The sequence below is a fragment of the Cupressus sempervirens genome, chromosome 8, assembly GCF_028749045.1.
Source record: "Cupressus sempervirens isolate cs-2001-9-10 chromosome 8, ASM2874904v1, whole genome shotgun sequence".
Lineage (NCBI taxonomy): Eukaryota > Viridiplantae > Streptophyta > Pinopsida > Cupressales > Cupressaceae > Cupressus > Cupressus sempervirens.
Genome location: NC_143125.1, coordinates 185,416,423 through 185,429,414, shown reverse-complemented (window position 1 = coordinate 185,429,414; position 12,992 = coordinate 185,416,423).

Below are 12,992 nucleotides of genomic sequence, written 5' to 3'. Positions count from 1 at the left end.
TTGCATCTTCAATTATCTAAAATTTCTTATTTCTTTCTTCTCTAAGCCTCTGCTTCTTAGATTTCTTTTGAAGAAGTTCTCCAAAAATATGCATCTAATTAGGATTGAAATTTGAGATGTCCTATTTTGGAATAATAATCTCTTATCAAGACTAATATCCTCTTCTTTCTCTTTGCCTTTACTCAAAAATTTTGTACTTAGTCAAGACTTGGTCTTAACTATCCTTGCACTTATTATTTGCATGCTAGGAATGGAAACTTTTGGTGTTTGAAAATGCTGGAGGGTTGCCAATTACCCCAATGAGAAACTAACATATCTAGGGGTAGCTAACTCTCATTTTCAACATGCCATTTTAGACATTGGGCCAACTATAAGGCTAGACCCTTCTGTAGACACCTAAAAACCTTTAGAAAATAAAGTATTTTTATTTTCTGAAAAAGTCCTAATGACATCATCATTTATTAATTAATTAATTATTTAATTAATTTATTTATTTTTATGCCATTAAATCCCTTTATCTTAATTAAAAATATTTAATTAAGGAATCCCTCCCAAAAATGTTTAAATCTTATTTAAACATTATTTCCTTATTTATTAATTATTTAAATAATAAATTGACCAAAAAATTCAAAATAAATAAAAAATTTATTTTTTGCCCAAAACTTGGCCAATTTCCTTAAGACCACTAACCTCTTCCAAAATCTTCTAATCCTTCTTTAATTTTAATTAAAGGCTAATCCCATCATTTCCTACCCCTAATCCCGAATCAAAATATTTAATTAAGATTAAATATTAATCCTCATGTTTATTAAAAATATTTTAATAAATATCTCCTCAACCCAAACCCTTGAAATAAAAAAAACTTTATTTATTTCATAAAATCTTATCCTAGGAAGTTCTAGACTCTTCTAGAAAGTCTTCATCATCATCCAAAGCCTAGACTCTTCTAGAAGATGTCTTTAACCCTAATTCTAATCCCCTCCTAACCTTGTCACATTCCCTAAACATGGGTTAAGACTTGCTAACTCAAGCCAAAGTTAACAAATATCTCCTCCTTCACCCACCCTCATCAATTGCAATCCACTTGCCATCCACTTGCCTAGTCCTAAGCCATCTCTAACCCTTCCTCTAATCATTTTTTCAACCCTAAGCAAGCTTAAAACCCCCCTAGACCCTCAAATTCGAATTTCATGGTATCTCTCACAAATATCTTCAACCACAAAACTTTATAAAGCCCACAAAGTCATAAACGTTCTTACAAAGCACTTATGAAGGGTCTTTATGAAGATTTTATCCCTTGAGCCTCCTTTATTGACGCATCCTTCCCCTTTCCTCCATCCTCTCACCATGTGACATGTGTCACTCCTTGATTGGTTGTAAGGAAGCACAATCCATGTGCTCTCCTCTCATGCAATCTGAGCCCTCCATGAGCTTTTCCCCATCGTTGCATCCTAGCCCTTGATCCCTCAAGCCCTTTGCCTATTTAGGGAATCCTCTCCCAAGCCATTTTAACACAATCCACGAAGTAAAGTTATAATGTTATTTTGAGAGCCAAATCCATACTAAAGCCATCTATCCACACCAAAAATCCACAATTGTCCATTGAAGCCTTTGGAAGCATATTGAGCATACATCTTATCCATTTAGATAAAGCCACTCAACAAGAGAGCTTCTCATTGAGAGAGCCCATTAATGGCTCATATTCTCAATTGAGAGCTCATCTTAGTCTATCTTGAAGTTTATGAATTTTGTTTAGTTTGTAGAAGCTTTATTTAAATTTGGTTTCTATTAGCATACTAACATTGCTCATATACACCTTCTTCTACTTTAGGCTCTACAAGACCTAGGTAGGTAGACCTCTGATTCAATTGATATTGTACCAGTGCAAAAGATATCCATGAATCTATTTACTGTAAATGAAAACCTCTTATTTCTCCTAATAACTCATGCAATAATAAAGGACTATAGTAGCTAAATGCAAATCTATGAAATCCATAAGTTGAGTGATGGTTAATTTCTTTCAGCCCACTACAAGACATGAAAAACTAAATTGATTTGTGTAGGACCAGAAAAATGGGCTAAAAGCATAACATACTATGAGAAAATCACAAAACTCAATAATCATACGTTAGCACCCACTAGTCTACCGTGAAAGCAGAACTAATTAAGAAAGCAATAGAAACCCCCTTTTTCGTTTGTAGCTCCCATGTTCTTCTTTCTTCTCCAAATGATTGTAGCTCCAAAGTTTCCTATAGTGCATACAAAATTGAAGCAAAATCCTATGATAGTGATAATGCCATGAGAATACTTGAAGTGTGATTTTATGTGAGAGAGAGAATGTAACATGCAAATTAGAGACTCAAGACTTCAGCCTTCTAGCTTCAAGAGACTCAAGGACTCAAGAGACCCAAAATGAGAGAAAGACTGTCCATTTTATAATTAACACTTAGAGTGAGAGCATTGTATTTGTCACCCATAGATGTGCTATGTGGCAAGAGATTCCTATGACGCATATGACAGAATATGCCAATTTTGAGATTCTATGACACATGCAAGTCAAATTTGAAATAGAATCTATGATGCGTCATAAGATTCCTCAACCCACTTAAAGCCAAGAATCTATGACAAATAAGCCAAATAGGGACATGTGTAAGAGGTAATAAAAATTCCTCTGACACATATGACAGAATATGCCAAAAGTAAGATTTTATGACACACAAGAGTCAAATTTGGAAGAGAATCTATGACGCATCATAAGATTCCTCAACCCACTTAAAGCCAAGAATCTATGACGAATAAGTCAAAAAGGGACATGCGTAAGAGATAAGAATATTTGATTATGATAGATCTCAGCCAAGTGTCAAAGGAGAATCCACGAGGTGTTACATCCAAGTGTCATGATGATGAAATATTTTATGGAATATTTGAATTAAAAATCCTTTTATTCCACAAAATAAGAATTAGTAGAAAATGGAATTGATGATGGAAAATAGAGCTTAGGAAATTGTAAATTTCCATGGTTTGCAGATAATGAATCAATTAATTAATAAAATTAATTAATTGAGGATTATAATCAAGAAGAATAATTATTGAGAATAATAGAATTAAATTATGGGTTATTTAATCCTATAGAGAAAATTAGTAGATGATTGGCCAAATTGACTAAATGAATGCAACCGTATCTTTTGATGAAAATGTGACGATGATGGATATCCAATAAGATGATGAAAAGGTAGACCAAAGCCATGGTCAAATTAATTGATAGATTGAAATTGATAACATGCCAAGGACACATGACATGAATTAATTGATATGTAACATTTAACCGACATTGTAAATGCTATAGGATTGAAATTGATTAATAAGGTTTGATCATAATAACACTGACAAACACTGTCAATATTATTAAAATGGTTGATGATGCCATGATCTGACATTGAAAGCCTCAACAACATCAAAGATTGAATGACATGAATGATATTTTGACCTAGTACTGAGAGCCATGGCAGTACTAAGGTCAGATTGATAAGATTGATAAGTTGATAGGTTTCCAAGGCACTGAAAGCCACAACAATGCTTAGGAGTAGATAAATGATGATTGATTTGGGATGTTTGATATGTTTCAAGTTGATTAGGACTGATTTTGAATAATTTCGAGTTGATTTTGGGTGATTCTAAGTTGATATGAAATTGATACGGAAGGGGATACAAATGACAAAATATGGTCAATCTGGCCAAAAGATCGAAGTTAGTAGAATGAGAAAATGGGCCAAATTAGCATGAAAAAGTGATGAAGTCATAGATGCAAACCATTTTTGAGCATCTACAATTTGATTAAAAAAGAATTTGTGCAAATAACATTCATATCAGTTTGTATTTGCTTTAGTGATCAGTACCTTATCCATTGAAACATAGAGTCATTACTAGCAAGATGACCTAACTTGTTTGCCTTACAATCAAGTTTATCAACTAAAATCCCCAAATCCCATACTTATGCAATATCCCCTTCATGTACCCAGAAACCATACCAAAACAATGAAGTATTTACTTGACTGCTTGAGTCAAAAGCAACAAAGATCTGACATACAACTCATCCAAGTTGCCTTAAATCAAATGAACATTATCCATTTAACCCAAAGTTACTAAGACATGAAGAATTAGGAGACATGATAAGAGAACTCAAATAACTCATGTAAATCCCCTTTTGTATTCATCTATGGAAAGATTGAATACATGAACTGGTAAAACTAAATGAAACTCAAGATACTTCACATAATCTAGCATCAATTTCCAGTATCTTAGAATGACAATATATGACATGAAATGAATTTTTTGACATAAATAGGTGTATGGCCTTCACTACTAGAGCTCAGCTCAATATATAGAAAGAAAAATCATCAAAAATCCCTTGGTTTCAATAGTAGAAGTGGAACCCTACTGGTATTACCCAGAACAAACTGCCAACCCTTACAATGGATTAGAAAAAACAAGATATAGACAAGAAAGAATTCTTGAATCTATTCTATGCTTGACATGTGTCCACTTGAAATTCAATCTGCTGCAACTAAATAACTTCTTTCTAATTTCTCCCCTCAACTGGTGAATCAAATCTTCAATCAGTTTTGCCTCCAAAAAGCACAAAACATCTAAAATACCTGATTGAACAAATAATTGATTTTATGCTTGATTTGGAATGACAAAATTTTGTTAAAAATGAACTCAAGAAGGGTAAAAACAATTCCAAAATTCATTTTTTAAGCTTCAAAAAACATCAATATATGTTCCCCAACTGATTCTGACATCCCATGATGAATTATGCCCCTTTTACTGAGAATGCCCCAAAAATTACAAAACTACTTATAGACTGAACCGATGAAGTGTTGTGCAAAATTTGATCCTAAATTTGGAAAATTCATCTTCTCCCAGTTCTAACAATATATTATAAGATGTATTTTGGGCAAAAAATTCCCCTCTAGTAGTATTTTGAAAAATTTGCTCCTAAACTATATGAGAGCCTTTAAATGAGAAATTTTAAAAATTACATAGTTAGACCTATATAACAATTCAAAATATTTCAATTTTTCATTCTATACGTTGATCTTCTTTGAATTTGATTTTTATTTTCACTTTATCCTCTCCTTTAATCTATTGTTGCCACATGGCAAGTCCCTATTTGATTGTGACATCTTTTAAAATACTTTTAATTAATTAATTAATTCCATCTCATTCTCATAACCTCAAAACCCCTTTACATTTTCACCTACACCTTCACGCTCATTCCATTTTCATAATAGCGAAGCCTTTTGAAATTTGCCTCATGTTCTCACACTAAATACTGCCCTTTATCCTCTTACGAGCACTCGTGTCACCAGAGGGCTTCAAAATTTGATTCACATCATTACACTGAGCCATATGAGTGTAATGCTCCTATTATCCACATCCCACTCATATGTGTGAGCATAACTTTGTAGAACTTTGGGTCTTTCTTTCTGCTCTTACATTCGGTGTAACATCGGGGATCCTTTAGAATTTTTTTACGTTCATACATATGGCTTGGGCTCACACACGTCGAGCATCAAAATATATTAACCTTGACCTTGCGGGCCCCACACAAAAGGCCACAGCTTTTCAAAAGCCATGTCTTTTAAGACACAATCACTATTGCTTGGAATCATATTTAAAGACACAAAATATCCACCACATGGTGAATATGGGACAAATATGTTCAATAGTTCTACTCTTCTTATTCAGTCACGCAGGGTTTTTTATGGCTATTTCCCTTGAATGAAGCCTCCTTCATATGCTTTGACTACCCCCTACCATGATCGGCTTGTGTCTACCAGCTACTTTTGATTGCGTATGTGGGATGTCTATGCTCTTTTAACAATGCATGGATTGCTCTTGATTTTTGGTTGTCGGCTACTCTATTTAACGTGTTTTGCTACTTTGTTGGTATGTGAGCCTTTTTTAGTAGCATGGAAGCTTCTTTTTTGAAAATGTGGGGCCTCTGTTCCAAACTACAAGATCTTTAATGATGGATTCTATCTCCACATTTGCTATGGGACAATTGTCTGCTCTTTCTTGTTTATTGTTGAGCCTCTTCACTGTTTGTGTGGGCTTCACATGAGGTGCCTTCAAGCATTGTGTTACTCCTTTTTTTTTAAACATGAATAGCTGCCCCCTATTTTAATGTGCCTCTATCTTTTTATTGGCATGTGGAGATGCTTGCAACTCCTTTGTCGGTATAGAATTTCTCTTTTTGTCTTATCCATGGACTTGTACCTTTTATGGTTTGGGTGTCTTTATTCTTGTTCAGTGCAGGATCTTTTGCTTCTAGCCGTGGGTTTTTCTTGGGTGTATTTATGTATTCAGGAACATCAAGAAAAGCTATGGCAGATGATAAAGGCTCCTCTTCAGGTTGCATGTGAATTTTTGTTTTAAACATATCCACAGCCTACTTTTTAATGCCTACTTGTTTTGCCTATGATGCACATGTGCTTCACTTTTTAACTGGTATGCGGCTTCTCTTGTTCTCTATTACATGGCAACCTTTTTAAAAGCATGGTGGGATCTCCTTGATGTAGGCTACAGTTTTCTTGGTGTGGGGTGCCTCTTTTAATGCCTGATTTATCTTCATTAATGCTACTCTTATATGTAGAAGCTCCTTTGATTATGCATGGAGATCCTTTTGTAGTTATTGAACTTTGGGAATGTGATTACTACCACAAAAAAAAAACAATTTTATCAATCTAATTCTTGTCTAAACCAGCATCATCCATTTATGAGAAAAGAGGAACATTTTAATTCTGTAGGCTTTGAGAGAGCTAACTAGGCAAGAACAAGTCAAATCAAAGATTGCCGCCATGGCCACTTTTGCTTTCAGTATCACCTTCATTAGGAGCTCAAATATGATGAATAGCATATGAGACTAAAATCAATGGGCACTTCCCCTTGACTAAGAAAACTTTGTTCCCTTCAGTAGTTTGATGAATTTAGTTGGGCCCCAAAGTGGGTCTGGCTATTAAAAAAAACCATTTTTGAACGACTAAACCATCAAACTAATCTGTTGATCATCCCGGACTGATTAGAATCAAAATCGAGCATTGAACCACCAATCAAAACTCCCTTTATCACTGATTTACAATTGTCAAATTGGTGCCAAAAGGTCAATTGAATGGCCTTAAAAACTAACCCAAACCTCGAACCAAGCTCTAAAATTTGACCCATTGATTCTTTGTTCTACATTCTTGTACCCTGTCAAATCTCATCTCTTGAAAAATTCAGGGTCAAAAGATATTCACTATCGAAGTTGCCTTCTCAAAATCACCTGTAAATAAACATGTTAGAAAGTAATAAATTGGGTTTGGATTTGGCTTCGAAAACTGGGCAAATAAGCACTTGTGAAGACAAAAACTGGGGTGTTGGTTCTCTGTCATGTGGACATTATGGATCTATAATTTGAGCTCACAATGAATCATGAGGCATGTTTGGGAAAGGTATAAATTTGGCTACTTGGATTTTGCAAATTGAAACAATGGCAGAAAAGTGATTTTAATGGAAAGAACATGGAAAAGTGTGCAAATGGATTCATCATGATTTGTAAACCAGCACACTTAAAGAATTTTTAGGGTACAACATATTGGTACAATCCATTTGATCTAGGCAATCACAAATCTCAAGTTAAAACATCATGAACAAGGGTTCCAATCAATCTGCAAATGCTGACACTAGTAAAAAGTTATAAATTGTGTTTGGAATCCCATTTGAAAATTGATCAAATGGATTTTTCATGAGGTGAAACTTGAAACATAATAATTATCTGACTTCTACAATACAACGAAAAAAGAAATTTCATATTTCGGTCAACTGGGTCAAAATTATAGTACGTCAAACAGGGCTTCCCAGAATTCAAAATTAATTGCAAAAGCATGAAAAAAGTAACTGACCAACTTTGAGGGATTCAAAAACCTAGTCAAACGGACTTGAAATGACTCAAAATCTTAAACATAGGTTCTTAGGTATGGACACTAGACACTCCCAAAGTGGCGAGTCACAAAACATTTCTAGGTGCAAGATATTGTGTTGCAAACATAGGCTCCTATTGTTGTTTGACACTGAAGTGAATGCAAATTTGACAAATGCTCGAAATGGGATCTTACAGAATACCTCGAAATGGAAATTTATCACTATGGAACAAGTAGATGCATTAAAAGGGAGGTGTTAGAAGCATTGAACAACTCTTAGGCCTCAAATGTATAGCCAGGTACAATCACATCAAAAGCATTTATAATGCTCAAATTTCTCAACAATGCTCAAAATCAGGGCTACAATTTTGAGCACCAATAGAAACAATGGTAGAAATAGTTAAATTTACTGGAAAAGTAGATATTGCACATATTTTCTAAATATTAATTGATGAAATACCTAGAGTAACCAAAATTGATGTAGGAGGAAGTGATGGTTTCTCTATAAATGAAGTGCTTGCCACTTCTATTAATGAACTACTGAGCTAGATAGGTGAAAATATTGATTGAGTGCATGTACTTATAGTGCTTGGTACAATCAATCCTATAGTATATTTTTCTAGGCTTGATGTTTTTAATGCTTTTCTCAGAGAACGAGGAAGTGAGACTATGACTATTGCTATAATTTTAAATGGGTTAGTCTCCTTATTGTTCTAAACTTTTGGTAAGTCTTCCCCAGTAGATTCCTATCCCTATTCCTCTTCATCATCATCTACATTTTCATAATGAGTTACTTCTTCATCATCAATTTCCTCATATTTTTCAACATCATCTTTATCCTTGTCACTTACACTACCTACAAAATCACTCAACATGTGAAGATTATGCAGGAGCATCCAAAGGTATAAGCGCAATCCTATGTCACCCATAAAAAAATTGTACTTATACTTAGTTTATATATCATGTGTTTTCATTTTTGGATACCCATTTGGGTCAAATAAGGGTTCCAACTCTCACAATTCCACTATCAGTGTTCTAAGATAGAGTATTTGAACACCTTAGGATACGTATAAATGCCAAAAAAATTAGGAGTATGTAATTGAGCCATAATTTTGTTGAATTAGAGGGTGTAAATTGGCCAAATGAATGTAATTGTAACGTAGAGCATTCTAGAAAAAGAACTAGGTCAAAAGGCCCCACGGTTTGAAAGTTATTGCAGTTTTTAGATTTTTGGAGACCTCCTAAGAATGCTTCAAAGTTAGGTTAGGGGCTTTAAATGACCTTGTACAAGGCCAAAAAATGGGGGATGAGAAAAGCCCCTCTATAGGGCTATAAATCACTTTGAGAGCTTTCCAAAAATGTAAACGGTTCATCAATCGGAGCTATGATTCAAAAGTTATGCCTCTCAGACATTCGATTACCACTTCTAGATTCTTCTAATTTTGTACCAACTTCTAATGTGACTTCTGGAGACTTCTATTTTGTTGGTGGATGCCAACTAGCACTTTCTACAATGTATTCCTAATCCTTAACCCTTTGGGGTCTATTTAAGGACATTTCTAGCATTGTAAAAGGCAGTTTGGAGTGGAGTTTGAGAGAAGGTATTGGGAGAAGAATTTATCTCCAAATTTATGCTATTGTAAGCCCATAGGGTATGTTTTAGATTCTATTTCTCTACACTAAGTGTACTAGCATATTTTCATAGTTAATAAAATTTTCCCTTTCTAGTTGTGTCAATTTTGTGCTTGGGTTGTGTTCACATCAAGTGGTATTAGAGAAGGTTTTCTTGAGTGTGTAGATAGAGCACTGACTGTGTGGCAGTTTGCACCATGACTGTGTGGTTGTGGGTTTGAGTTAAGAAGATGCCTCCATGAAGAGAGCATGGTGGAAGGGCCGAAGATATTAATCCTGAGGAGGTTAGAGCCCTCCAAAGGCTGGTCCAAGCATTGTAGGAGGAGCTCTGTAGGGGAATAAATGTTGCTACAGGTGGTGAAAGTGAGGATGACAATAAAGAAGAATAAATTAGACCAGAAGGGGAATTTGATAGGGAAGTTTTAAATTAGGTAGAGGAAAAACTTTTTAGTGCCATTACTAAGTTTGGGAAAAGACCTACAATTTATGTGGGTGTATTTTCAGGAAATCTAAAACCAGATGAGTTAATCGACTGGATCAATGAATTGGAAGAGTACTTTGAGTATGAGGATATCAAGGACCCAGATAGGGTTAAGTTTGCAAAGGCCAAACTAAAAGGCCATGCCAAAATCTGGTGGCAAGAGGTTCAACTGGAAAGAAATAGAAGAGGAAAGGAGAAGATCACAAGGTGGGATCGTATGGTAGACAAATTTAAAAAGCAGTTCATTCCTATTGACTATGAGCTTGATTTGTTTAAGAAGATGCATGGGTTAAAGCAAGTAGGAAAATTAGTCTAGGAATATATAGAGGAGTTTTACTGACTTCTAATTAGACTAGGGCATGTAGAAGCAAATAAGGAGAAGGTTTCTTGTTATATCAGTGGGTTACAACCTAGCATCTAGGAGGAATTAAGTCTGGTAAGAATGAGCAGCATTGAAGAGGCATACCAATTTGCCCTACGAGTTGAAGAGAAGCTAAATAAAAAAGTTTGAAGGGAGACAAAGAGGGCATGGTCAAGAAGGAAGGGGCAATGGTAGGTCATTTGGAGGTCGAAATGAGACCCAAAGGAAAAATACAGATGTGAGTACTAGCAAGAACCAAAGGAATGAGGGTTTCAACCACTCCCATGATCAGGACTTTGGAAATAAAAGAGGAAGAGGTAGAGGACATGGACAAGGAAGAGGAGGCTTCTGTGATACCTATTTCCATTGCAATGAAGAAGGTCATCGTGCCTTTGAATGCCCTCAATGACAAGGAACAATAGATAGGAGAGCTGAGGGCCAAGCTAGGGTTGCTCATGTGGATGAGGATGCACAGTCATCACATTTGAAGGATGCAAAAAGAGGAGAGACTTTAGTAAATGAAAGGGTTCTACTAAGTGGGGAAATTGAAGCAGGACAAAGGAGGAGTCTATTTCATACTAGGCGAAAATGTGAGAATAAATGTTGTGATGTGATCATTAATGGTAGTAGCACTAACAACTTGGTGTTAGAAGAGATGGTCTATAAGCTGAAGCTCAAGAGGGAGAAACACCCCCAACCCTATCGGATTGCTTGGGTGAAGGATGATCATAAGGTCCTATTAAGTGAACAATCTTTAGTAAAGTTTAAAATTGGGAGTTACCATGATGAAGTTTTTTGTAATATTATTCCAATGGATGTCTACCATCTATTGTTGGGAAGATCATGGTAGTTTGATAGGCATGCATTACATGATGGTCATGCAAACACATACTCTCTTACAAAGGATGGAGTTCACCACAAACTGAAGTCCATGAAAAAGAAAGGTGAAAAGGTATGTAGTAGTGCTAGAATTTGTCTTGTTGATGGAAGGAAGTTTTTAGATGGTATGGAACATCAACATATGTGTTATGCTTTGATTCCTAGGAAAGATAAAGAAGGTAGTAGTGGAATACCACTTGAAGTTTCAGATTTACTAGGTGAGTTTGGAGATATCATCTCTGATAATGTTCCAAAAGGATTACCACCGATAAGGCAAATCAATCATTAGATAGATTTAATCTCAGGAGCTAGTTTTTCTAACAAGGCTGCTCACAGGATGACTTCTACTGAAACTGAGGAGCTAAATAGACAGGTTTAGGAGCTATTGAGAAAGGGTTTGATTCAGGAGAGCCTGAGTCCATGTGTAGTACCTATAGTATTGACACCAAAGAAGGATGGAGAGTGGAGAATGTGTACAGACTCTTGAGCTATCAATAGGATAACCATCAAGTATCAGTTTCCTTTGCAAGGAATGGATGATCTTATGGACTATTTGAGTGGAGCTTGGTACTTCACAAAGATATATCTCAAAAGTGGCTATCACCAGATATGGATATGAGAAGGAGATGAGTGGAAAACTACCTTCAAGACCAAGGAGGGTCTTTATGAGTAGCTATTCATTCCCTTTGGGTTGACAAACACCCCAAGCACCTTCATGTAGCTTATAAATGAGGTACTTAAGAAGTTCTTGGAAAATTTTGTTATGGTCTATTTGGATGATATTTTAATTTTCAGCAAGAATTTAGAAGAACATTTATTGCATATTTGTATTATCCTTGAGAGGTTAAGGGAAGAGAAACTATTAATTAATCTGAAGAAGTGTATCTTTGCAAAAAAGGAGTTAGTGTAGTTGGGGTTTGTTATATCACCTGAATGTCTCAAAATGGATCCAAAAAAGGTAAAAGCCATCTTGGAATGGCCCACTCCAAGGTCTGCTACTAAGGTAAGATCATTTTATGGTTTGGTTAGTTTTTACAAGAAGTTCATTAAGAATTTTAGTGGCATATGCGTCCCATGACTGACACAATAAGAGGAGATAGAAAAGAGTTCAAATGGACTCTAGCAGCTATGAGAAGTTTTGAATTGCTGAAGAAGAAGGTGATAGAACAACCTATGTTGGCACTTCCAAATTTTAGAAAGGTGTTCTAGGTGGATTTTGATGCTAGTGGCAATGCTATTGGAGCTATATTGAGCCAAGAAGGGAAGCCTATTGCATATTTCAGTGAAAAATTGAATGATGCAAAGAAGAAGTATTTTTTTTATGATCAAGAGTTCTATGCAATAGTTCAGGCCTTAAAGAAATGGAGACATTATTTATTGCCAAAGAAATTTGTTTTGTATACTAATCATTAGGCATTACAGTACCTAAATAGCTAAGGTAAATTGAATCAAAGGCATATGAAGTGGGTAGAGCTCTTGCAAAGCTATATATTTGTGTTGAAGCATAGAAGTGGAAAATCTAATTGGGTTGTAGATGCATTAAGTAGGAGATAGTTGTTTCTTATAGTAATGTAGGTTGAAGTAGTTGGGTTTGCTAAACTCAAGAATCTATACCCTGAGGATCCTGATTTTACTGAAGCATGGAAAGCTTGTAAAGAACCTATTGCTGTAGATA